Here is a 27347-nt window from a genome sequence, read left to right as displayed (position 1 = left end):
GTAATGCAGGTGTCCTAAGGCAAGCTCAGGGAGGACAGAAACCTCCCGTGGAGCAGAAGGGCAAAAGCTTGCTTGATCAGTATGAATACAGACCATGAAAGTTGGGGCCTCATGATCCTTCTGGCTTTTTGGGTTTTAAGCAGGAGGTGTCAGAAAAGTTACCTCAGGGATAAGTGGCTTGTGGTGTCCAAGCATTCATAGTGATGTCACTTTTTGATCCTTTGATGTCAGCTCTTCCTATTATTGTGAAGCAGAATTCACCAAGCATTGGATTGTTCACCCACTAACAGGGAATGTGAGCTAGCTTTGTTTAGACCATCATGAGACAGGTTAGTTTTATGCTACTGATGATGCGTTGTTGCGATAGTAATCCTGCTCAGTACGAGCGGAATCGCAGGTTCAGACATTTGGTGTATGTGCTTGGCTGAGGAGCCAATAGTGTGAAGCTACCATCTGTGGGATTATGAACGCTTCTAAATCAGAATCCCACCTAAATGTAATGATACTGCAGCACCGCAGATCTCCGGTTGGCCAGGGATAGCTATCCACAAGGTCAGCAAGGAGTTTCGCTCATCACTGGGTCGGAGCGTGGATGGAAGGGGGCTCACTATCTACCTGATGTAAATGATGGTGTTAATATAAAATTGTTTTTAGCTGATAGAAAATTAACCATTTAACAAAAGTGGTCAACTTAATTTAATATTTATTTTGTTTCTTACATTAACTAATAGAATGTTTTATGTTTTGTTTTAGTTAATTAGTTTATTGGTCTGTTCATTATACTGGATTTTTTTATTTCACTTTGTATATACTAACTGTGATTTTCACACGTGTTTATTTTCTGATGAAGTGTTTGGATGAATAGTAATTATTATATATTTTAATAAGCTAAAAAGACTTTTTGCTTGTCATCTCCTCAGTATAGTTCCATTGTTTCAGTGTTTTTTTTATTTTTTATTTTTTCTCTTTGTCAGAAATTTTAGAAATTTTAAAATTGGTTCATGATGGGGAAATGTAACTTATTAAATTAAAAAATGTTAATAAAACAACTGATTTTAAATTTTGGCCTAAATAATGAATTAATAATTAGAAGGATTGTTTCTATATTATAGTTAAATTAATAGATTGGGAATGGTGATATTGGGCATGAATATGTATTTTGGAAACCAAGTGACTATGTACCTAGTAACCATCCACTGGTTGAAGCTTTTTTCAAGTTAGTGGAGGATGATTTACATGCATTATACAGTGAAGGTAGATTGGAACATATAGTAAGAAATAATAGGTTCAACTTGAGTTTTCATGAAAGGAATGCCTTACAGAGGTTGCAAAATGATAGTAGTATAGCAATAAGGCCTGCGGACAAGGGGGGACCCTTAGTCATCATGGACAGAGAAGGTTATTCCAAAGCCATGTTACACATGTTGAGTGACAGCAATTATTATAGTGTTATATCTAAAGACAAGGTTATTAGTATCAAGTATGGGGTCTATATGGCAGTGACTGATTTAGTTAACAGTCATATAATATCTCCAGATGTGGGCAAATTTTTGGAAGTTGAACACCCTATGATTCCAGTTATCCAAGGCCTGCCAAAAATTCATAAGAATGGTGCAACCCCCCCCCCCCCTCATGAGACCCATAGTCTCTGGGAGGGGTTGGTCTACAGAACCGTTTTCTCTATTTGTAGAGAAGCATCTGAGACCAGTAGTTAATCGCAGTGAGAATATACTTAGAGATACCAAGCAGTTTTTGGCAGATCTTTATGAGTTTAACAGCATGGTTGAGTTGGAACCTTATATGCTTTTTGTGACATTAGATGTTCAATCATTGTTCACCATTATTCCTAATAATGCAGGTATTGAATCGGTCAAGAAATATCTGACGAAACATAGTGATTATGAAGAACATAAGATAGATCTTTTATGTTTATTTCTAGAAATCATTCTGGAAAATGATGTATTCGTATTTGAGGACAAGTTCTTTATACAGCGTGATGGCATAGCTATGGGCACATCGTGTGCCAAAAACTACACCAACATGTTTTTAGCTGCTTGGGAGGAAGATATATTATTTGTTGAGAATTGGTTCAAGAGATGGGTACCTTTTTATTGTCGATTTGTAGACGATGTTTTTCTTATTTGGGATGGGCCCACAGATGAACTAATCAAGTGTATAGATTGGATAAATAATATGACTAAATATTTAAGATTCACTTTGAAGTACTCACTCCATAGGTTGGAATATTTGGATGTGTATGTAGAAAGGGTCATGGGTACACACATAAATACTGATGTCTTTAGGAAGGAGTGTTACAAGAACACACTCCTCCATAGACACAGTATTCACCCACAGTACATTTTTAAAAATATTATAAAAGGTCAGGGGATGAGGATTTCCCAACTTAATGCCACAGATGATGGCTTCAGATCTGAGTTGGATATGTTTAGGGATAGATTGCGAGTACGTGGGTACAAGGAGGATGAGATAGAGGCAGACCTCAAGGACATGGACATCTATAGACAAGAGAGAGCTGCCCCATACTTCTATGAAAACAATAGTAATGCTAAAATCAATAGAGAAATACAGTCTGGTATCAGGATACCAATGTATTATACAATGGACAATGGTGCTATTAAAGATATTACCAACCATCATTGGAGTGTCCTTACTACAGACTCAGTCATCAAAGATATTGTAGGGGACACTCCGATGTTTAGGTTTAAGAATAAATCTTATCTTAAACACTTGTTATGTCAACAACATTATAGACCAGGTATAGGTGTTTGTACGGGGACTACATCTTGTGGCCACTGTAATTTTTGTCAATATGTTTTGACTACTGACAGGTTTATACATCCAGATACTGAACAGATTTATAGGTTTAGGGTGTCAGCTAATTGCAGTAGTTCGCATGTAGTGTATTTAGCAATGTGTCAGGGTTGCCCCTCATTGTATGTCGGCAAGACAGATTGTTCCGGCATAGGATGAGGGAGCATCTGTATGCCATTAGAGTGAAGTACATGCAAAATGCTTTAGCGAAACACGTTCTAGCATTGGGCAAGAACATCATTTTAAATTTATGGTTATAGATTATGTGCGGCCTATAATTAGGGAGGGTAATATTAGAAACAATACGGAGAGGAAAGAAACTAACTCGATAGTAAGGCTGAGAGCTGATAAAGGATATGGCCTTAATGAGAGAGCTTCTGTTAAACCTATTCTGAGATCTAGGAGTCTGGCTGTTTCTCACTAGCCTATTGATTGCATTGAGAGGATGTCTTGCCTTTTTCACCTCTGTTATATACATATTATGTGTGATCAGGGCAATATGATAATGTTCTAATGTAGGTGTCAGTTTGGAAATGAACGTAGCTTTGGCTCTCTAAATAGGATAAGTGTGTGCCCATGTCTTCCTTTGAATCAAATGTTCTGTATGGATAGTGATATGTGTATATTCATGTCCTGTCCTGCATTTGTTTTGTAGGTTGTATATATTTATTGAATTGTATTGAAATTTTGTATCTATTTTCTCTATATATATACATACATGTATGATGGCCGATATGTGAGTCTAGTCACTAGGAAGGTTTTAGGTAGAACAGCTTCATTCTTGAACACCTGCCTAATGATAATACTTGAAGTGTTTTATTTGAAGGCTTTGATAATTTATTGTTATTTTTTTTAATATGACAGTCTTTTAGTTTTAATGTTTAGGGATAGAATATGTATATTTGTATGTTTTATATTGTATCATCTGGCAGCAGGTATATAATGAAGTTGTTTCCCTTTTAATGTTTAAGTGAAGGGCTTGGCCCTTGATTGTTGCAGTATTTAAAAATTGCAAATGTTGCATTCAAATTTTTAAGGTCTGAGGAAGCAATATGTGAAAGCGCTAACCTGTTGGATTTATGTGTATAAAAGATCTCCGTTTTTATACACTCTCTGAGTGATCTGGATAAATTAAGTGAGCGTGGTTGCCTCATACATGGTGCTGTTGTTGGATTTACTGTTTTTTTTTCATTTTACGTGGTGAGGTGTTAACTCTGTTGGGAGTACTTTGTTGTTGTTTGTAAAATATTGTGCATACTTTTTCATATTTGAACTTAATAAATTGATGTGGTTCCATTCTAAATAAAAATACTTGGTTGTATTTATCAATTAAAAATGATACAATTTATAATTTGATTTATGTAATCTGTTTTAGTAAATTAAAAGTTATATTTGCAAATTCAATAATTTATGAATAACAACTTTTTAAAGACAGATCAAAAGCAACATTCCTTTACATTCATTTTCAATATTTAATTATAGACAGAGTTCTGGAACTGTTTCTAGCAAAATAAATAGTATGTACTGAGAACTCACAAAAATGGACTAGATTTCTTTGTAGTCCCACAGACCAGAATTAAAAAAGTACAGATGTGTAAGTACGCTTGTCACAACAGTAGATGTTCAAATGATCACTGGTGCAGTAACTTTAGCAATATTGGTCATATTCAACAAAGGATATTACTGCTAGCCATATCCAAAGCTTACACATACCTTCTCTCCACCCAGACCATTGACATCTCAAGCAGTGCTGGAGAAAGTCAATGTTCTGGGTGCCAAATGTTTTAGAGCTTTCATACAAACTGAAATCATGCAAAAACAAGGGGATGGAAGGAGAAAGCGATTACTGTAGCAATGATCATTCAAACTTCTACTGCTAAGGCAAGTGTACTCAAACAACTGCAGTATGTTCATCATTTGATAACTGCTGCCATAGCCTTAGCTATATGAACAGAACAGCATAGCTACAATGTTTCAGAGGAGAAAGTGTGAGACACCAGGAGCACCAGGAAAATAGTCCTATCAAAGCCTGTTCTAGACCTAGAAAAAGGAGTCTGGTGTGTAGTCCTTTGTAAAAGCATGTACAAAGGACCTATATGCTGCCTCAGCTTTTAGAGTCCACCATTTTCAAAGATCCACTGAAGAAACCTGAGATCCTGCTAGAACTGACATATTATGGTGGGAAAAACAAAATAAAACGACATGGGATAGCCATTAGGAAATAGTCCATTTTGACAATAATTGTTCTTATTTCTTACATTCCTAAGAATTCAGTCAGAATTTCTAAAGGTTTTAGTTCTGACAAGGTAGTATCGGAGTTGCCAGTGGATATCTTGAGAAAGGAAAGATGGAAAGGAGATTGATGGCTTTGCTGAAAGTAAACATGGACATGACTTTAGGCATAAATAAAGGATTAATTCTCAAGGAAACCCTAAGTTTGAAGAAAAGGAGATTAAGTTGATATACCATTAAAAAGTACAGCTCAAACACCCTTCTTGCAGGACTCAGAGCAATCAATGACACAGTTTTCAGTGATAAGAAACTCAAATCAACCTGAACTGCTGGTTAAAAGTATCATCACATCTAGATATGTATTATACAATATCTTTTAAATATGTGTAATAATGAAATTTATACAGCATAGGTTCTGAGTATGCAGTAGACAGTTTTGTATATACTTTAAGCGTGTGTTGATTATATGCTAGACCAGGTGTTCATCAACATTACACATTAACAGGTGACATGGGAAAGGTTACCACTGTCAAAATGTGAGCTTTTGTTGATTATATGTTAGAGCAGGTGTTCATCAACATTACACATTAACAGGTGACATTGGAAAGTTTACCACTGTCAAAATGTGAGCGTGTGTTGATTATATGCTAGAGCAGGTGTTCATGAACATTATACATTAAAAGTTGACATGGGAAAGGTTACCACTGTCAAAATGTGAGCGTGTGTTGATTATATGCTAGAGCAGGTGTTCATGAACATTACACATTAACAGTTGACATGGGAAAGGTTACCACTGTCAAAATGTGAGCGTGTGTTGATTATATGCTAGAGCAGGTGTTCGAGAACATTACACATTAACAGTTGACATGGGAAAGGTGTCCACTGTCAAAATGTGAGGGTGTGTTCATTATATGCTAGAGCAGGTGTTCATGAACATTACACATTAACAGGTGACATGGGAAAGGTTACCTCTGTCAAAATTGTTTAGTTTTTTCTACACAATGCCTCTTCTCTGAATTTATTCAGCAGGTCATATAGAGCCCTAAGTAAATTTTAATGTCATCTAAATATTAATGTCATTTTAACTATGAGAAATAGGTATGTGTTTCTTATTCTCACTTTTGCCTTCTTCCTATCAGCTTACTTATGGCGTTTTCAAGACTAATAGCATTAAAATAAATCTCACACCTGTTCATTCCTAGAACTTGTGATGTCTTAGCCATAAATTCACTTATACCTACAATTAAATATGGGATATAAGGTCATAGGTGATTACTCGGAGCACAATAGCCTTTATTAGCCTAGCCAATAATACCCAGGATACTATATCTTAATTACCCAGATATGGGATGGGGTAGTATCAGGGTGGTGGATCTTTGGGTGTCAGAGCCCTAAGTCATTCTACAGACTACCTCTGTCCATAAGGCACATGTTCAGCACCCTCGGAGTGAATTTACAGTTCCCCATCTATTTATTCAGATTATTTTTGAAGAGAGTGAGGGAAACTTTGTTTTATGGAGATGGAATGATTATTCCATCGATGAGGTAGCCTTTTGGATATGAATCTGTCTGTCCTGCAATTTGTGTTAGAGTCACAAATAAGGTCCAGGTCCATGGAATGCTGCACCTACTTGTTTGGCTACTAGTATATGGAATGCATTACCCTTGAATTATTTTTTTTTGTGAATATGTAACATTTTCATCAGGGCTGCATCAGAAAATGCCTTGTAGGTTAGGCATAAGTTTGAACGATGTGAGATGGAGTTAAGGGATAGAGCCTTTAGTTAGTCTGCATAAGATGTGTCTTACACTTTGTATTTCTTTAGTGAGAAACCTCTGGGGCTGCTCCAGTTGACATAAGTGCCTGGTATGGTACATGCAGAATGGTGAACTGTACTCAATTATGGGCCTGATGAGGGCCGAGTACAATGGCACTATAACTTGCTTTGGTCTCGATGCCATGCCTTTACTGATAATTTGAGCCATACAGTAAGATTCCCTCATTACTGTAGCTACCTGGTGGTCAAAATTTAGGTTTCTCTCTATCTGTGTTCCTAGGTCCCTCACTACTGGATCTACTTTTAGGGGTGTGCTATCAATATTATAATTTACAGTGATATCTGATTTACCAAAGGGTATGATTAGGCATTTTTAGCATTTAGACTCAAACCATGGTTTTGGCACCAGTTTTTTTTTTTTGTCATTTTTAGGCCAGGGGCAACAGGTGCTGACTGAGGTTTCTTTTTTGGGGATAAACTCCTGGCTAGGCTTTTAAGAGCCCCAGAGCCATTAGCCAAGTAACCTCCTATGATTCTATGGTCCTATGTCAGCATATAATTTGGAGATTCAATCATTGCTCCCAGCTTACAATCATCAGCAATCTTGGTGACCCAGGTGCCCCCAGCATTGACCTTCACTTCACAGAAGTATATACCAAACAGGAGGGGTCCCAATACTGAGCCATGTGGGGAAACTGTCAGTTTTTTTTAGTATTAAAATTATTTTTCATTAGTGTTTGTAATGTTCAGCAAAACATGTTAAAAGTTATCTGTCTTGGTTCAGAGCTTTTATATATTTGCAAATTAACAGAGTAAGTGGGCTGGTCTGATGAACATTTCAGACATTATCTAGATCAAAGGCGCAGTAAACAAGAATATAAATAAAATAAAAAAATGTTGAAAAATGCACAATTTAAAGATAGTTGGGAGTATGCTAAAAAAGGAAAATAAGTGACAGACTCCTAATGTTAGATTAAGGTTCAAAGTACAAAGTTAAAACCTGAATTTAAAATGTGAGACTGGATAATAATAATAATAATAATAAATAATAGTTGTTGTTGCATCTTTCGGCTTTTCTCAGTTAGGGGTTGCTACAGCGGAACTCCGGTCCGCTAATGATTGGCAGTATATTTTTACGTGCCGAGTTGCCAGCCCTGACGCACAACCTTCAACGAAGGTATGCCCATTCACGCATGTCTCCACACAGAAGACGCTCTAGCTGAGAATCGAATAGGACAACGTCTTACTGTGAGGCGACAACGCTACTGGAGCACCACCACCGCACTACTAATAGTAGTAATAATAATAATAATAATAGAAATAATAATAATAATAATATAATGATAATAATGAAAATAATAATAATAATAATAATAATAATAGTAATAATATAGTACTACTAATAATAGTAATAATAATAATAATAATAGAAATAATAATAATAATATAATGATAAGAATGAAAATAATAATAATAATAATAATAATATAGTACTACTAATAATAGTAATAATAATAATATAATGATAATAATGAAAATAATAATAATAATAATAGTAATAATATAGTACTACTAATAATAGTAATAATAATAATATAATGATAATAATGAAAATAATAATAATAACAATAATAGTAATAATATAGTACTACTAATAATAGTAATAATAATAATAATAACAATAATAATAACAATAATAGTAATAATATAGTACTACTAATAATAGTAATAATAATAATAATAACAATAATAATAACAATAATAGTAATAATATAGTACTACTAATAATAGTAATAATAATAATAATAATGATGATGATGATGATAATGATAGTAATGTCTTTCGGCTTTGCCCGGTTAGGGGTCACCACAGTGGAACTCCGGTCCGCTAATAATTGGCAGTGGATTTTTACGGTGTCGAGGTGGTAGCCAGACGCCCAACCTTCAAGGAAGGCACACCCATTCACGCACGTACCTTCCTGCATGTCTTTAACATCCCTCGACCGCGGGGACGACATGCAGACTCCACACAGAAGGCACTCCAGCTGAGAATCCGACAGGAGAACCTCTTGCTGTGAGGCGACAATGCTAACCGCTGCACCACCGCTGCATGCATGATGATGATGATGGTAATGTACACAAATAATATCTAACAAATAACAGTAGTGTTATATACTTGAGGCAAGTGTTCTATACCTAATAAACTAAAAGTATATACCTTGCCCAGTGTGTCTTTCATAATTAAAAAAAATTTCTAAGTATCAAATACATTATGAAACAAAAATAATTGATAGTTATCTACCTGTATTTTTTTTAACCCCAACTGCTTAGTGTGCGACCAGGGCTAAGGAATGAACCCAGAAAATTGAAGAGCTATTGTGGAGGGGAATGGTGTAGAATCATAGTGACTGTCTTCACAGTGGGCGGGCTTGGGACTCAGTCATGCTGCTTGTGACTCCCTGTAGTGGTGAGGTAACAGCAGGGCCACATAAGTAAAGGGAAGGCTAGGAAGCAACACAGTGTGTGCCATAACATGTGAGGCCACTGGGGAAAAATATGGTACCTCATCCTGAGTGCACTTGACCTGAGCTCCCTTCCACCAATTGCTGTCATAGAACTACTGGTGTTTGCTTCATGACAGTCATTCATCCTAAACCAAATGAGAACAAATGTACTGATGGATTTGTGATACCAAATTCTCCAAAGGAGGAAGACTCTTCCCTTGGATTGACATTTCATTGTGTTCAACTCAGTAAAAGGAAAGCAGCGATAAAGAATAGAAGACCAAAAGGATGGTGGAGATCCACAGTCACTGGGCTATGACATGGATCCAGTTCCATTTATGAAGAGGTCCTCCGTGCAACATAACAAATAACAAGTGTAAGCAATGTCATGAAAATAAATATTTATGAACATTCAATTAGACAACTATTGGGCCTCTTTCCATGGATTCTGGATACAATTGTTATATCTGCATGTAGACATATACAAATATCATTGTTTTTCACCATAAAATGTACAGATCCTCCATCTTACCTTCTGTTATCCAATATAGTTTGTGTATTAAAACTTTGCTTCCATCAGGATGTCTCTACATATATAGATATACATATAGATATAGATATAGATAACTGTATAGATACATGCATTCATTTGTTAATACTTCACGAACCTTATGCCTATAAAATATCAACTATATTTTTATTATATGCCATCTGACCATTTTTTGTGCATTTTAATGTTTATCTGTATAAGTGTATAACTTTCACTTGGCTCCATGACTATTCCAAAAACGGGTGCAGTATGCATTAGAACATTATCCTGATCTACTGATTATAAAGCAACCAAAGCATCCCTCAGTTAATGAGTAACCGAATACTGGACTTAATGTTTTTCATACTAAAATCATAATCTACTGCAATTATTGGTTTTAACACAAATATCAAATGAAAGTCGCTCTTGGGATAAATCAAACTGGAATGGAAGGAACAGACTGTAAAGAACTTTCCTCCCCATAAACATTTCCAAGTGCTCTTTGAATACATGCAGCATTGTAGAATTTTATTCTAAAGAATGGCAGATAAAATGTTCACTGACTAAATTGATTTAATAACCTCCTTTGAAGCTGCTACAGTGGTCACTTTTTTATTAATACGGTTATTCATTATATAAATGGTAGTAATACCTCTGCAGTGGTCACTTTTTATTAATATGGTATTCATTATATAAATGGTAGTAATACCTCTGCAGTGGTCACTTTTTATTAATATGGTATTCATTATATAAATGGTAGTAATGCGTCTGCAGTGGTCACTTTTTTATTAATATGGTATTCATTCTATAAATGGTAGTAATACCTCTGCAGTGGTCACTTTTTTATTAATATGGTATTCATTCTATAAATGGTAGTAATACCTCTGCAGTGGTCACTTTTTTATTAATATGGTATTCATTCTATAAATGGTAGTAATATCTCTGCAGTGGTCACTTTATTATTAATATGGTATTCATTCTATAAATGGTAGTAATACCTCTGCAGTGGTCACTTTTTTATTAATATGGTATTCATTATATAAATGGTAGTAATACCTCTGCAGTGGTCACTTTTTATTAATATGGTATTCATTATATAAATGGTAGTAATACCTCTGCAGTGGTCACTTTTTTATTAATATGGTATTCATTATATAAATGGTAGTAATACCTCTGCAGTGGTCACTTTTTTATTAATATGATATTCATTATATAAATGGTAGTAATACCTCTGCAATGGTCACTTTTTATTAATATGGTATTCATTATATAAATGGTAGTAATACCTCTGTAGTGGTCACTTTTTATTAATATGGTATTCATTATATAAATGGCTGTAATACCGATGCAGTGGTCACTTTTTTATTAATATGCTATTCATTACATAAATGGCTGCAATACCTCTGCAGTGGTCACTTTTTTATTAATATGCTATTCATTACATAAATGGTTGTAATACCTCTGCAGTGGTCACTTTTTTATTAATATGGTATTCATTATATAAATGGTTGTAATACCACTGCAGTGGTCACTTTTTTATTAATATTGTATTCATTACATGAATGGTTGTAATACCAATGAAGATTCTCTATACATGGATTTAGAAAAGAGCCTTTTTGAGACTTTTGCAGTAGAATTCAGTCTAGTCAGAACAATCTCTATTGTATTAAAAAAAGGATTATCTATTTCATTTTTCTGAGATAATAAAATTCTGCATATGAGTTGATTTCTTTTGTAATACATTACTGAATCTTTCTAATATAGTTTTACATTTAATCTGTAACAAAGACCAAAGGGACAATATCTATAATACTGGACACAGTTTTCACATTCTTGACTTTCTTTGCATGAAGCATAATCCATTAAATCATTTGCCAAAAATGTCTCAGAAGTACTGCTTTAGGTGTTCTGTGGTCTGCCTTTCACAAGTTGATGATTATTGGCATTATAATGAGATAAAACTGTAATATTCTTAACATTTCCCACTGACAGAACCTGAGGTCTGCATATTAGTTAATGATTCCTTCTCTTGGTATCTTGTCTGTTTTACTTTGCTTTACAGATATATGAAAATGAAGATCATATCCTTTGAAATTATATAATATGAAAAGTACAGATGTTTGAAAAACAGCACTGTCTCTTTAAAATTTGATAAATAATCTCAGACAACTACTGCAGTTTCAAAAGATGCACACAGAAAAGTGCACCGGCTAGATAAAGATCAGCTTGCTGTCCATAGTACTTATTAATGTCTAAGTCTATACTAATCCATCATGATTTCTCCACGTTTCATTCTAAAGGTCATCTTGTCAGTAACTCACTCCCTTTGTCACATGACAGTCTTATGTTATTCTCTCTGAATGTCACTAGAATAATGTGAAATACTGTCCAGGATAAGTGTGCACTTTTTTTTTGCAGTGAGAAATCTGTAGCAAATATGTAAAAGGTGAAAAACAGTACAAAACATGACATTTTTTCCCGGAAAAAAAGATGCAGCAAAGGTGTTAAATCTGACAAGCTGTTCAGAAAAAAAATCCTTTTTTTTTCCTAGAATTTCAGCAGATCACTGGAAAGCAAAACTTTTTTACACATGTGCACATACTTTAACAGGGCGTTGGGATTCATAGGCTGCTAACTACTGCGAAATGTATTTATTTACTTAATATTTGCGAACTGGGAATGTCCGACTGGGACAGAGCCCATCTTCTTTGGAGGCCCAGAGATAAATGCTCCAGATGCTTGTCATTGGGAGGAAATGGAATCATCCAGAGGAAACCTACACAAACACAGGGAGGACATGCAGATTCCACACAGAAGGCACCCCAGCCAAGAATCAAACTACAGAACCTCTTGCTCTGAGGCGACAATGCTAACTGCTTCACCACTGCACCACCAATCCTATTTTGATCTGTCTTATAGTCACAACTTTCTCTGTATGTTGGCAATTTTTTTTGGGAGGAAGTTATTAGAATTAAAAAGTTTGACCCTCCAAAAAGTAAAAGGTGAGCATTTCTTTACCTAATATCAAATGTGTTTTTTTTTTCTGAAAGGACTGTGCTAAATATTCTCCAGTGCTGACTCATATCAGAGCACATATCAGCAGTTCTTTCAAGTAAGGTAACTATTTTTCTTTTCTAAAAATGAGTTTGGCCTTTGATACAGTCAAACCATGCTTTCCTCATGAAGTACTTGGTGAACTTTTGACAACCCTGAGGAGATTGAAGAAACTTTTTAGATGAACCGCAGCTGAGAAGATGAGATAATTTTGTTGTCCAAATTTAACAAGATCATGCAGAAAAGTTTAATTGTTAAATAGCCAAAAAATGTATAGGCAATTGTATTACAGCAATATTCAGTTAGTGGAATTTGTAGAACCAGTTAGCTGTCAAACAATGCGTTTCTTTTACCAGTTGGTTGCTCAGAACCTGTTTTATTTACATTTAATTGTACGAGTGTATACATTTGCATATTATGCATATTTCTTTTTTAAATTGTGCTGCTAAAGATAGTTAACTAAAATTTACATTATTGTATTACATAATTGCATCTCAACAGCTTGTGGCTGAATTCTTATTAATGTATATAAAGGTAATTGCAGCAAATAAGTAAATTATAGTTGCTGGCATCTGCATTTTGAGAAGCAGACTTATTACCTATTGCTACCATAAGTTAATAGGGTAGGTGGCTCATCTTAATGGTGTACAGTAATTGTGATTTTGATGTATTTGATTTGTCTGGCAAATGACAGCATTTTACCTTAAAAGCAGGAAGGATAATGTAACTGAAAAAGTATTATTAGCCCTTCTGGAAATAATTATGTATGTGTGTGTGTGTGTGTGTGTGTGTGTGTGTGTGTGTGTGTGTGTGTGTGTGTGTGTGTGTGTGTGTGTGTGTGTGTATATATATGTGTGTGTGTGTGTATATATATGTGTGTGTGTGTGTGTGTGTGTGTGTGTGTGTGTGTGTGTGTGTGTGTGTGTGTATATGTGTGTGTGTGTGTGTGTGTATATATATATGTGTGTGTGTGTGTGTGTGTGTGTGTGTGTGTGTGTGTGTGTGTGTGTGTGTGTGTGTGTGTGTGTGTGTGTGTGTGTGTGTGTATATATGTGTGTGTGTGTGTGTGTGTGTGTGTGTGTGTGTGTGTGTGTGTGTGTGTGTGTGTGTGTGTGTGTGTGTGTGTGTGTCTGTGATGTTAATGCAAGGTAATCCTAGCCCAGATGCAGTGGTGAGATAACACTGCAAGGAATTTGACTGAGACTGTGGGGAATGGAATCCTGAGAAGTCATAGTTCAGAACCATGCTCTTCCAATGTTCATTATGAAGTTGTTTCGGTGTAGGTGAAGCTGGTCAGAGCCAAAGCAGCAGCTTTCATTTTTCATATGCCCTTAAGGCTAAGTACCTTGTGTATGTGTTTCTGTGTATGTGTGTGTGTGTGTGTGTGTGTGTGTGTGTGTGTGTGTGTGTGTGTGTGTGTGTGTGTGTGTGTGTGTATGTGTCTGTGTCTGTCTATCTTGATCTAAATAGATAGATAGACACATAGATAGACACACATCAACTATCTCTAGGTGATGCCGTACAGTTCTTTAACTCCACTTTCCTGCAAATCCTAAACTGTCATGCCCCCTCCAGAACTATAAGACTAAAAGCTAACTCTGCTCCATGGCTGACTAAAGATATTAAGACTACAACGAAAGACAGGAAACAGGCCTGGAGTCAATATCAAAAGAACAAAACCAGTAATCTGAGGCAAACCTACCAAGAACTTTGAAACAAAGCCAAAAAACAAATCAAACTAGACAAAAGTAACTACTACAAAAACATGCAGGAAAAATATGCCAACAACCCTAAGAAATTTTGGGCTACAATAAATGGCATAATCCACCCAGGTAAAGTCACCACCCCAACCCCAGTACTACCAAACAACCATGACAACATTCCCACACAATTTAACAAGTTCTTTACTAAAACAGTCCAAACCCTTACCAATGCCCTCAATACCACTACCACTAGCAGTCCTGTACCAGTTGCTAGCAACACCCACCCTACTACTCAAAATAATACCACCAACTTTTCCCTACACATTGTACCCACTAAAATTATTTCAAAGCTCCTGAAGAAACTCAAATCAACCACACTAGCTGCTGACACTCTACCAGCCGAATTCCTTCAGATAGCAACAGATGCCATAGCCTATCCTGTGTCCAAACCTCATAAACAGGTCACTTGCAAAATTCAAAGTCCCCACTCTGTGGAAAACATCACACATTATTCCACTGCACAAAGGGGGCAACTCCGTAGAACTCACCAACTACCGCCCCATTGCAATACTCTCACCGCTATCCAAGATATTAGAGAGAGTTGTTCATTCCCAACTACTTCGGTACCTCTTACAAAACATCTTAATCTCCAAAACTCAGCATGGCTTTAGACCATCCCATAGCACCACCACAGCATTACTATCATTTACAGATATAGTTAACCACAATAGAAACAAGGGACTATTTGTATCTTCCATTTTCTTAGACTTATCTAAAGCCTTTGACATGGTAGACCATAACATTCTTCTCCAAACTTTATCTATCCTAAGCCTCAGCCCCTCCACTATATCATGGTTTACTAGCTACTTATCTGGTCGACAGCAGGCTGTCCTATGGCATGACAAGCTGTCCCCCCTGCTACCAGTATCCATAGGTGTCCCTCAAGGATCCATCCTTGGCCCACTGTTGTTCTCACTATTCACCAACCAAATCAATTCCTCCTCACTAACAGCATCAGTAGTACAATACGCAGATGACACCACCCTTATAAGTGCCACCCCCACCTTAAAGGAACTGCAAATCCTCACCCAAAACACTTTTACTCTAGCCAAAATATGGTTCACAAACATCAAACTTATTCTTAACCCCAAAAAAACTAAATTAATTCTTTTCGGCCCAGTTCATGCCCCCCCCCCAACAACACTTTCACCATTCACTCCAAAGATAACATTCAAATCACTCCAACTGCACATACTAAACTGTTAGGTGTAGAAATAGACAATAACCTCAAATCTGACATCCATATAGCACAAACCATTAAGAAAGATAATAAAAACTAGGACTTCTCTATAGGAACAAACACTTTATATCTAAACAAACAAAAGCTACTATTGCAAGAACTCATCTCTTATCCATCCTTCTCTATGCCTCTCCCATCCTTGCTAATCTCTGCCAGAGTGATCTGAACAAAATGGAATCTTGCTATAACAAAATAACCAAGTTCGCTACTGAAACCTCATACAAATCCCACCACTGTCTCGCCCTTAACCAACTCAACTGGCTCAAGCTACCTCAACGACTTCTGTTTAATCAACTCATAATAGCGCATAATCTCTTCTACATCCCAGAAAAAACCCTGGACTTCAAAATATAATTAACCCCCTCATCCCTACTAGAGCCTTACGATCTAGTTCTCAGAACCTAATAACTGTTATCAGCACAAAAATGATGCTGGCAAATCTCTCTTTGGCTGCATTATTGCCAAAATCTGGAACTCACTACCTAGAGAAATAACCTCCACTACCCTCCACTATTCAATTTAAGAAACTCCTGAGAACCCACTTCTCAAACAATTGGCTTTGTTCATGCTACTCCCCAGGTTAATTTGCACCAATACCATGTTCAAGGATTCTACTAAAGGTCCCCTAATTCCTTTAAGTGTAAAGCTTAATAATCACTTGTTATTTCTGTAACAAAATATTGAGAGTACTCATAATTTAGAAAGAAAAAAATATTTTTTTTCTTATGTTTTTATATTTTATATTCTGTATAAACCTTACTACTAGAATGCTGTATGCTGACTTTACTAAAGGAATTGTTAATCTATAAATAACTTACATTTCTATGGAACCTATATCTCTCTATGATATTATTGTGTAATTTCTTTATGACATGCTATTGGAGCTTTTCTCCCTGGGCCTCCACTGAAAATGGATGTGTGCCCAGTTGGACTTTCCCAGTTAACAAATGTAAAATAAAATAAAATAAAATAAATACCTCACAAGTTGGAGCAGAACTATTGCCAACGACATGCATCCTAGAGTTTGTAAAACATGGTGGGCAGGTATGAATGAACCCTGAATTATTCTGCCAACTTGAAAATGTCTGGTTTGAACCCTAGGTATGGGCAGACAGGCTGTCTTTGATGGTGACTGAAATGGCTCCTATGCATTCTAGACCCTCAGAAGCCTGAAGATGAAATGTCTTATGGCTGATTGTAATGTCCAGATTGAAACAAGTTTGGAGTACATAGACTCAAGCCAATATTACTAGATGCTTGGTCAAGGTGGTAAAGAACCAGCGATCTAGGTATGGAAACAGTCGGAATCCCTGCAGTCTGAATTGAGCTGCTACCACTGCCATGCATTTGATAAACACCTTGGTGGCTGTGGTGAGACCAAAGGGCAGTGCTCTGAACTAATAATGACTATCTCCCAGCCAGAAGTGTAGGTATATCCTGGACTGTCTGTTCATTTTTATGTAATAGTATGCATCCTGGAGATCTATTAAGCACATCCAGTCATCCTTTTGCAGGAAAGGCAAAATGGATTGAACCATGACCATCCAGAACTTGGTCTGCTGAATTGACTTGTTCAGAGCATGGAGATTCAAGATTGGTCTCCAGCCCCCTGTTTTCTAACACTAAAAAGAATCTTGAGTAAGTTTCAGATTCTTTCTGGTCGGGAGGGACCTCTTGGATGACTGTCTTTTTCTAACAACTTTTGTATTTCTTAAGCTTCTGCTTTCCTCAGACTGAGTGGAACTTCGGTAATTCTGTTTGGTAATTTGTAATGGCGGGGGATAGAAAAAAGGACTGATATAGACTCTGGAAATGATTCTCTGCACCAAAGTATCTTTTAAGTCAAGCAGTTTCTCTGGTCCAGGGATAAATGACCCTGAACTGCCTCCATAGGTGTGTAATCAGGCCTTCTTTCTGGAGCGCTGATGAATCTCTGGAGTCCTGGTTCTGTGACCCTCCTCTGTCTTGTGGGTGGCAGCATCTGTTGAAGTTCCCCCCACTGCCTCAGTGAGAACTTTCTCCATGTGTGTCATGAAAAGGACCCTGGGACTTCCTGAACTGCATCTTTCAACCACCTTGCTGATTCCTAGAAAAGGTTCTTTGAGGAGTCGAAAAACATACATCAACAGCAAAGTATTTCCATCTTTCTCACAACTGGAGAGTGTGACCTTAACCTTGGTGCCAAACAACAAACTTCTGTCAAAAGGAGCATTGACAAAGGATGACTTGAAGGGGTCTGTAAAATCAAACAAATGCATCCAGGCATGTCTCCTAATGGATATGCTTCAACCCACCCCTCCCGAGGCTCCTTTAGCTACATGGGAAATGAGCCTCATGGTTGAATTTGAAATGGACTGCAGGGTAGCTAAGTGTAAAGCAATACTAGACTCTGCCTCTGCAGTACTAGTCCCTGAGAAGGTGCTTGAGATCTCCATGATAAAATCCCTCTGTGATCTAGTGGAGAGTGTCAAGCAATTAAGAGACCTGAGAGCAAAGGGCACTGATGCATACACCCGCTTCCTGAATCTGTCATTGCCTTGGACTCCCTGTTAGGGGGATGAGCAAAACATGCTGGAGGGATAGTTTCCTGACCCAGAGACTCCCCATACTCTAGAATAGACTGCCCATACATGTCAAGCAGAGCACCTCATTGGCCCTCTTCAAAAGGAACCTTGATGATTGGATGGGAGATAGGAAATTCACCCCGGCCCAGAGAAGTAAATATTGTGGGAAAAAAATTCCAGGGAATTATTATGGCTAGGCTTGCATAGACCTTAAGGCCGATAGCCTAGTACCAACCTATGAACCTATGAACAGAAGAATTCTTTCCATGCATTCTTTCTTGGTAGCCACCACCACAACCATAGCATCCAATGGTACTCCTTTGCTCCAAAATTCCCATTCATTAGGTGGTACCAAGATCCTATCTAGTCCCTTGGGGATTGGCTCTATAGCATCCAGTTCCAATTCCTTCCATGTCTGCTAAGAGATCAAATCAATGAGCTCATCAGTGGGCAGAGCTGCCCAGGAGGTGGATGGGCTGGTACCAAAAGCTTCAAGAAATACCAGTTTTTGATAAGGGTTGTGGGAGGACCAAATACACTTCTGTTTTAGGATTTCTAAAATGTCTCTAAAAGAGACGTCATTGGGTGCTGATCTTGGGGACCCTTGTCCCACATCGAAATCTGTATCTTCCATGACGGATTCCTGGGGTGACTCAAGTGCCTCCTCTTACACTTCCTCTTCCTAGGGACTTCTTCAGTGGGGTGATCAGGAGAAGTACCAGAAGAGATAACTTTGCCCTGTGGTGCCACCTAGAGACTCTGGGCTGGCTGTCCCTGTGGAGTAGAAAGGTGATGCTCATGACACAAAGACATCTGAGAAACAGAAGAAAGATCTAAGGAGGGACCATTAGTTCTCTAGAAGAAAACACTCTGTCTACCACCATGATGGCAGAAAGTTCTATGGAGAAAAAAACTATCAGTGGCCAGAAGGTGGGCCTCTGGACAGATGGTTCCCTCCAACCTGAAGTCACTGCACCCAAGGGAGAAGTTGGAGCTGAGCTATTGAATGCCGAGACTCTGAGAGGCAGAGATGACTCTGACAACTTTGGAGTCAACCCTAACCCCTCGGACTTGACAATGAATCTTTGGTTCCAAAATCCATCTGGCTCTGAAAGCAACGGAGCTAGCACAATCAGAAAAAAACATTAGAACCAAAGAAAGAACCATCTTTGGATCTGAAATAGATGGCTCAAGGAGTCTCAATTCCAAGGGCTCTGAAACCAAAGGACAGATCAGAAAAGGAGCCAGAACTGGTGAGGTTGTGTGAGAAGAGGTCCGTGGAACCATTGGTGCAGGATCCGGGAGGACTCCTATTTGAATTTGTAACAAAAGACATTTGAATAAATTGTAAGAGGCAATGGAGAGAGATTTGCATCTATCCAGGAGGGGTGAAGGAAATGAGGGGGAACTGTTGAATTGTGGGTAAGGGAAGAGCTTGAGAGCTTGTAGTATCCACAAGCTGTGAAACAGCGGCTGAGTTTGATCCGAGAGTCAGATCTGAACCCCAATGCTGAGGAAGAAGGAAAACTGACAACATCAGATACTAATGCACTTTACATCAAGATCAAAATCCTTCCAACTTCTGCTAGAGATATCATTATCTTATTTATGCACAACTGATAAGATTATAAAATGACTTTCATATTCTATCACAATATCCCCAGTCGGCCCCTAATAGCTTTGCTATAATTAAAAGTTTATCTAATTTTCCTATGGGCCATTAACATAATTTGGGAAAATTATCAAAATCCTTAACATCTTTCCATCACTGGCTTCTTCTAAGGAAATTAGTAATAGCATGAGAGTTCATACCCTAAAAAAAGAAAAATGGCAATGAACTGAATTCTTACTTTATAATCCTGACAATATTAAAGCAAAAGGTACTATGTCTAATTACTAAATTAAATTAAAATTAAATTAACTGCTTCCACCTCAAACCCTCTTCCACCTCAAACTCAAAACAATTTACATTTGCGCTGTCACCACCAGAAACTTCCAACTGTTTAGAGAGGATATGACATTACAATTACTGTCCTATTGTAACTGACATGGCCTCCTCTTATATTGTCATTAAAGGAAGATGTACAATGTGTTAACATTGTAAAATCGTACAGAAAAAAATCCAGAACACATTCATTTTTACTCACAACAAATCAATGCCTAATCCAGTCCCAAAATATGTTGGACTTTTGCTAATAAATTATTAAACCTATGAAACAATATCATTTTCACTTCAATCATAAATGAACATAATCTTGCACTTTCTCTGATGTGCTGTTTTCTTTAAAAATGACAAATAATCTGCTGTTTCCAAAAGACTATCATTGGATAGAAATACCCCATATTCTTTAGCTTGAAAAAAAAAATAAAACATTTCTCTGTATTTAGTTTGTCTGTTTAAACTATAACCTCTCATAGTGCCTGGCAGCTACAAAGCTTTGTAATCACTAAAGCATATAAGGTTGTAGTTTACAGTCACCTTCAAAACGTCTAACGATGGATGCTTTTATAACATTTTTTGTATGTGTGCACTATTTGATAGAACCTTACACAAAAACTGTCTAACTAGAAATTGTTCTCCCTACCAAATGATGACCAAATGACCAAATGATGACCAATAGCTGTCCTACCTACCCTATTGAAAGACTGTTCCATGAATAACTAATGGAAAAGCTGCACATCTGTAAGTCAAATGGGAAAAGGGTCATCCGCTCCAGGGATCTTAACCTGGCCTGCGACATAAGCAGGACCTGCTGGAGAAACAGATGTCTCTTGGGATTTGCCACTCCTCTGCAATAGGCTAGTAGTTCACATGAAACAAAGCCCCTTTATGACTCTGTGTAAGCATAGCCTGAACGACTAAATCGGAAACTGTAAACTCCTGCTGGGGATTTCACCTGTGACCATCCTAGATACAGGCAGTCATTGCTAAATAAGATCTCCAGTTTAGGCAAGATCCTTTATATTGGGTTTCTCCAGTATTATATTGGGTATACAAGGGTAGGCTTATAAAGACCTTCTAGTCAATAGCCCAGTAACCTCTATGAACCTATGAATATATGAACTTCTTCCTTCCACTGACACTAGCAGTATGTTCTTGGACTCACAACACTAACTCAGACCTCACCATCATACAAATACAGGGATGTTAGTAATCATTGACACAATTACATCTCAACAAAAGTAGATTTGAAGAAACGTCATTTCTAGAACTTTCCAAGACTTTTTATTTTACTGACCACAACATTCTTTTTCAATTGTTAACCATTTAATGCACACTCATATGGCTTCAACTAATTCGTTTGTTACATAATTTGCCTCAAAATGAACAGTTTAATAGAACAATGATACCTTAAAATGTATCATTATTATGCAAGGGATTCCTCAAGGTTTTGTATTTGCATGTATTCTAGTCACAATGCCTGTCAATAATATGTACCTGCCCTGCCAAATTATTGCCAAACTCCAGTGGGTGGAATCTGGCCCCTTTGTTATTTGGCATTCCTACATTGAACACACAAAGTACCCTCACTTAAGCAATTCAGCTCACTTGAATGGTGGATGTGTGATTCCAAATTAGTGTTTGGTAATACAAAATATAAATACATGTCTTTCATGCCTTCTAGCATCCTTTAACACTTGCTTTGACAATAATAATTATTTCCTTAAAACTGCAATTTTTAATTATCTTGATTTCTGCTTCTACTATGGCTATATCTACCTCTTAGGGAACATTTCCCCAAAATGTAGATCCACACCTTGCAATGCATTCATAAATGTACAAGTTCCGTTTGACATGTAATATGTAACAACCTGTCAGTAACTTCATTAAAATAAGTACATAAGACATATCATTATGAATACACCATTGTATAGACCTAAACAAACTTACCTGACTATCTCTTGACAACAAACTCCAGTATTTGTACCTTAGTCTGGCATATACCATACTTTATGCTAATAAATGCCCTCAGTGTGGGTATGCTAAACATAACACAACCTCTTATGTTAATCCCTCACTTAAATTCCTTCATATAATCTAAAAAACATTATGTTGATTGTAAAAACTCATTTCAGATTGCTAAAGTTTGAATGGTCTTCAAAAATCCTTGATGAAAGTGCATTGGTATTTAAAAAAAGTATTGAAGACCACCTATAAAAATTTTTCGTCAGGTGGGATATTACTTAACTCCAAACAATTGTTGCAGTAATTGTTCACAAAGGCTACTTCAACTTTAATAACACTAACCACTGCGTAAGAATTTTACTGTGCCATCCTTTGGATGAGATACTAAACTGAGGTCACATCTTCCTGAGATGGTGGTAACTCAGTTGGCTGTAAAAGACCCGAGAGTAGGAGAAGTCTGAAATCCTGGTCAAATTTCTCCAGGTTAGTATGAATACTACCTTGTGTCTCACCTGAAAGGGAGCCACTGCCTTAGTGGAACAAATCGGGGCAACAAATTATAAATGAAGTAGGCAAAATAAAATATTCCTTGTCAGTTTCCTTTAAGAAGCCTGTTCACTCTATACACTATACAACCTATGACCAAAATGCTGATTTCACTCCTACAGAAAGAGAGAGAGAGAGAGAGAGAGAGAGTGCCCTCCAAATATAAGGTATGATGAAGGGGAAAGAGCTCCAAATCTAATCAGACATGAGTTTCTGTTTCTTTGCAGTCTCAGTAACTCAACAGGTAGTATCTCTCCTCTTGTGCTGAAGATGTAACATTTTCTTGTGCAACTCACTGAGAAAAAGAGTAGGTCATTTATAACCATTAACCATGCTGTATCTTTTCTTTGCAAAGCGTGTGGGTATTGTAAATAGCCATCTGTACAAAATAAGTATCGATGGCCTATTTGGTGGATCAAAGTGTCTCCTATTTGTCTTATGGTAGCAAGCAGCCATCTTCTCTTTGACAATGCAGTTCTAAAATCTAGTACAGATTTCACATTTATGAAAATATTTTTAGCATTCCTTAACGTCTTAGGCTGAGAGAGAGAATAAGATATGTTCTTTCTTTGCATTTATTCATGCCCACATGTGAAGGATTTCCTGTTATACAACATTCATTCTCACACATATAACAGATCATGTCTATATGGAGGCTAAAAATTAATATTTCCATGCGATATAGACATTCACAGATAGTAACGTACTTCATCTGGTGTTATGTCTGCATCACCCCATGTATGTTTCCTAAGTTCAGTTAATTTCTCATCAGTAACACTGAAATAACATACAGTTCTGCCAAATCATAGTTAGACAAGTCCGGTTTCTTCTGCTGTATGCACAGAATATGCAACAGTACATTGATAAATATGTGTATTTCATATCTATTGCTGCTAACTGTACATAATGCATAACTGCAGTGTATGTAACACAGAACAGTGAGGCTATTATACATAAATTATGCCTATATCTAACACAGAACAGTAAGCTACTAACATAGCTTAATCATACCTGTAGATCAATATGTATGTACACCTTTAAGAAGCTTTCTAGGGGCTTGCACAAGTATATAAATACTGAACACGTGCGAGCCTGACTGCCATTTTATTGTTAGCTGTTGAGATGTAAGCATGTATGTCTGTGTATCCTGACAGTTGATTAGTTTGTTTTTACTTTGTATTGCTGCTATCCATTCTGATGTGTTTCTGTGTAATAAAGCATATAAACGAACTAATCTGCTTGTTTGTCTTCAATGAAAAACAAGACAAGTAACATAGTGTCAGAAAGGGATCCAGAAATCTAGATTCCAGACCGATAAGGCACTCAGTTAAAGGTGGAGGAACATAAAGGAGTGGATCATCCCCACTACATGTTTAGTTCACAAAAAGGGTCAGAAATGTATTTCAGGTGCCAAAGCTTACTTAAATACTTCTTATTTGCAAGCACTCAGACTGCTCTAAACAAATTTCTAAGTAAACAAAATGTCCAACTCTGTGACATATTGAAAAAATATTTGAATAACTATGAAAAATGTTTGAAGTAATGTCAGAATCACATAAAATTAATAAAATAAGGAAAATGACCTCATTTTTTTCACTATGAGCTACTTTTTCAAATAAATTAAAGCTATTCAAAATATCCAAAATATACAAAGTGTTCACAAGTTTGTGTAGTATTACAGTACAGTTATTTCACAAAATGCAACCATTTCAAAGCATATTTCGCAAAGTAAAGTAATTTGAAGAGTTTGTTCTGCATTTGAATATTATTACAAATGCTGGCTGTGTGTGCATGTTCGTATATAATTACAAGTGGGCCTGGATTGTTTTGTGTTTTACTATATAATCTGTGGGCATGGCAGAAGGCTTTTGCAGACCCGTACCACTTGTATTTGATAATAATATTGCAGAGAATTGGACAGTGTTTGACAAGGGTATGATATTTTCATACTACCTGCATTTTCTGATAAAGATGACTGTACAAAGGCATGTATTCTGATTAATTTAGCTGGTTCAAAAGCCAAAGAAAGAGAGAGTTCATTTGTGTATGCATATTTGCAGGGGAGGGGGAAAACCATCATATAGTTGTACCAAGTGAGTCAAGGAAAGACCCCAAGTGCTTAAAACATAAATGTAGAGAAATTTGTAACCCCCAAGTGAATATTACAATTGAAATACACTTATACAAGGGATCAAAAAAGCCTGGTGAGACTTCTGTAGCATATATAACTGACTTAAGAAACAAAGCTAAAATGTGCAGATTTGGTGATTTAAGGGATGAGTTAATATGGGACAAACTTTTGTGTGGTATTAAAGATGCTGCTGTGAGAAAGATTTTGCTTCGTGAAAGTGATTTGACATTGAATAAGTCCATTCAGATTTGTCAGATATAAGAGCTCACAGAAAAGTACACAAATATGCTTACAAATGAGAAATGCATGCTTCCAGTATCTTCTAAGGCCAGTGTTGATAGTATGCAGCACATGGTTACAAGAACAAGCTCAAGCACATGGTATCAACTGTAAGCCCTGCAACAGTCACTGGGAAATATTGTACTTCTCTAGCAAATTCTAGAATGTGCACAGTCTCAGTGAAGAACAAGAATGAGTCAGCAAACTCAAAGCATGTACCCTCACCCAGTTTCATAGTCAACTGTCATAATTGTGGTACAGATCATGAACCTAAAAGAGAAAAGTGCTTAGGTTTTGGTCAGCAATGCCACAAATGCAATAAGTGGAATCATTTCAAAAGGTTTTGTAAATCAAACAAGGGGCATTCTTTTATTCAAAGAGAAGAGTTGATCAAATAGAAAGCTGTGACCCTCCTTTTTATGTTGATGGTGTATCCATGCTTAATAAGACAGTCAATGCAGTACATTTATGAGCAAAAAATGAAGTATTTTGTACTGTTTGGATAAATGGAAAATCCATAGAGCTCAAAGTTGACACAGGTTCAAAGTGCAATGTTATGTCAGCAGAAACATTTGCTAGAGTATGTGCTGGTGAGAAGCTTTATTTGGCAAAGTATGTGAAGCTTGTTGCTTATGGTGGTGAAGAGATTCAAACTGAAGGTTCAGTAGTACTTTCATGCTACACTGCTGGTAACACCTATGCCTTGCAATTGTACATGGTCAAAAGGCATGTACAGTCATTATTAGGTCTCAGGGACAGTTTGAAAATGGGACTACTGTCATTTAATAAGGAAGTCCACCATGTAAGCTTGAAAGACCACTGTTCTAATTTTGCCAGTCTATTTTTTTCAAAGACAAACTAGGCAAACTCTCAGTTGAGTACTACATGAAGTTAGACCCAGAGGTCATTTCAGTTGTCAGGCCAGTCAGGAAAGTTCCAGTAGCTATGCAGAACAGAGTCAAGGCTGAGTTACATACAATAGTGCAGCAAGGTGTGATTTGTCCAGTAGGTTCTTCTACCCCTAATGAATGGGTATCGTCCATGGTCGTTGCTCATAAGAAAAGCTCAGATGATATCAGGATATGTATTCATCCATGAGATTTGAACAACGCACTGAAAAGACCTCATCATCCAATGCGTGCAGTCGAAAGTTGCTGCTCTTATGCCAGATGCCATTGTTTTTTCTGTTTTAAATGCAGAGTTCATTTTGACAAATTTTGCTTCATCAAAAGTCTTCACTTCTAACCACCTTCAGTACTCCTTTAGACAGGTACAGATTTTTGAGAATGCCATTTGGGATAAATTCTTCCATTGAAGTCTTCCAGCATGCAATGGAGCAAATTCTTTCTGGGTATCTCTCTGTGGTATTGTAGTAGATGATATTCTAGTAGGAGGTAATGGTGAAGCTGAGCATGACAGAAACCTCAAGAAACTTCTGGAAAATGCATGTGAATCTTAAGCTAAATCCTCAAAATTGCAAGTTCAGGCTATGAGAAGTTACGTATCTTGGTCATTGGTTTAGCAGTGCAGGCTTATGACCAGATTCTTCCAAGCAAACTGCTATTCTCGAGATAAAAATGCGTGGTGGCTGGAAAGTAAAAAACTCACTCTTATTGCCAATAAAATAAAATAAATAAATAGTTTAGGTAAGCGCTTTTCAGGTGATCCTCTTCTTCAGATCATAATATGGTACACAGCACAACTTTAAATTCTTGGTTTTACAGAAAATTAATGAGGGCTTAAGAGAAGGAGATTTACGTAATGAAACTGAATATATAGAGCTTAGATGGATTGTTGACTTTAAAGCTTATGTTTCACCTGGCCTGAACAGTGCCGTCTCTTTAATACCTCTTCTAAGAACTTGTATTTAAACTGTATGTTTGTAGAAGTTTTTATTAAGGTGTAAAGAAGAGGGTCACCTTGAAAGCGCTTACCTAAACTATTTATTTATTTTATTTTATTGGTAATAAAAGTGAGTTTTTTACTCTC

The 27347-nt window shown here is 36.8% G+C and overlaps 1 protein-coding gene across 1 annotated transcript in view; it reads left to right on the top strand.

Annotated features, from left to right (window-relative positions):
* The window catches only part of EPHA6 (EPH receptor A6), a 4848151-nt gene that overhangs the window by 927100 nt on the left and 3893704 nt on the right, over positions 1–27347 (top strand). The window lies entirely within an intron of this gene.

The sequence above is a fragment of the Protopterus annectens genome, chromosome 5.part0 (assembly GCF_019279795.1).
Source record: "Protopterus annectens isolate FY-2018-M chromosome 5.part0, PAN1.0, whole genome shotgun sequence".
Lineage (NCBI taxonomy): Eukaryota > Metazoa > Chordata > Ceratodontiformes > Protopteridae > Protopterus > Protopterus annectens.
The sequence above is the reverse complement of the archived record's forward strand: the minus strand, read 5'-3'. Positions and strand labels throughout refer to the sequence as shown.